A 1,640-nucleotide genomic window follows, 5' to 3' on the forward strand; every position below is an offset into this window, starting at 1 on the left:
CCTGACCGCAACACACTGCCATGGGTACCGGAAAAATCTGCAGCCTGACTAGGGTCAGCTGCCCCCGGGCTACTTCCACTATCCCCCTCCGTGCCTACCTGGTCCGTGGTGTCAGCTTCAGGGAAGTCCCACAACATGGGTTCCTCACAGCTAGGGCTGGGTGGTAGGTCCAGCAGCTCCTCCGGGAAGTCCAGCCAGGCCTGCTCCGGGGTTTCCTTGGGGCCATAGCAGGGACGGGGAGGCTCTGGCAGCTCCTCGTCGTAGCGAGCGCGGGGAAGCTCTGGCAGCTCCTCGTCGTAGTGAGCGTGGGGAAGCTCTGGCCAGTCCGGGCACCAGCCCCCGGCCTCAGCAGCTTCCCGGTCAGGAGCACCTGCTGGCAGGTCTGCTCCTGTCGGTGGCTGGGCTCCAACTGAGGGCTGAGGGCCGGCTTTTATCCTTCCGGGTCGCCGCCTGACCCTCTGAGGGGCGGAACTTCTGCTCAGAGGCCTCGCCCCTATGGGTGATTGACAGGGCTCAACCCTCCCTGGTGAGTAGGGGAGCCACACCGCCTCGTTACAGTCCCACTTTGACTTTTCTTTCCAAAATTCCTGCAATTAACACATACTGCACTTACCTTAACTTTCCATCTGTCCTGTCAACACAAACACAGGGAAATAAAATGTCCTAAAGCACTCCCCCTCCACCCTTCTCCCCACACCTAAGAGATAGGCACCTAATTCCAGGCTGCAGGGAGGCACCTATCTCTGTCAGAGATCCACAAACAGGAACCCATCTCCTGGAATCAGGCAGCTTAGGCACCTAAGGTGTTTCTTGAGGGAATGAGTTAGGCACTTGCTTTACTCGACACAAAATGGCCAGAGGAGGTGGTGGTGCCCATCTTGTAACTTTTAGCACACTGGTCTGAAATGTGGGATATGCTGCTCCAATCCCACCCCCCACATCAGAGGGAGAAAGACCCCCTGCTCAAATCCTGTTGTTCCACAGGCAGGTGCTCTAAGCACTGAGTTGATGTAGGGCTCCCTCAGGGAATGTCTAAACTACAAAAACAAGTCGACCTAAGTTCAGAAGCTGGATGCTGATGTCAGTAATTAAATCACTTTTGCGTGGCCACACTATGCTCCTTGCAGCGGTGGTGCTCATCACCAGGAGCATTTGTACTGACTGTACTGTTACTGCCTGGCTTTGTGGGATGGCTTCTGAAAGCCAGTAACAGTTGATGTAAGTATATACTGACACTGCATCGACCTAACTACACCAGCCTAGCTACTGCTGACTCTACGGTCTCATGGAGGTGGAGTTAAGTCGGTGTAGCAGGGGTTACATCAGCAGGAGCAAATTTTTAGTGTAGACACTTAGGTCGACATAAGCTGCCTTGAGTCTACCTAACTCTGTAGTGTAGACCAAATATACGCAAAGTCCTGTTTCCCTGAACACAGTAGGGCCTAGTCTACACTACGCGTTTAAACCGATTTTAGCAGCATTAAACCGATTTAATGCCACACCCGTCCACACTATGAGGCCCTTTATATCGATATAAAGGGCTCTTTACATCGGTTTCTGTACTTCTCCCCGACGAGAGGAGTAGCGCTAAAATTGGTATTACCATATCGGATTAGGGTTAGTGTGGCCGCAAATCGACG

Source organism: Chelonoidis abingdonii, chromosome 1 (genome assembly GCF_003597395.2).
Source record: "Chelonoidis abingdonii isolate Lonesome George chromosome 1, CheloAbing_2.0, whole genome shotgun sequence".
NCBI classification, from domain to species: domain Eukaryota; kingdom Metazoa; phylum Chordata; order Testudines; family Testudinidae; genus Chelonoidis; species Chelonoidis abingdonii.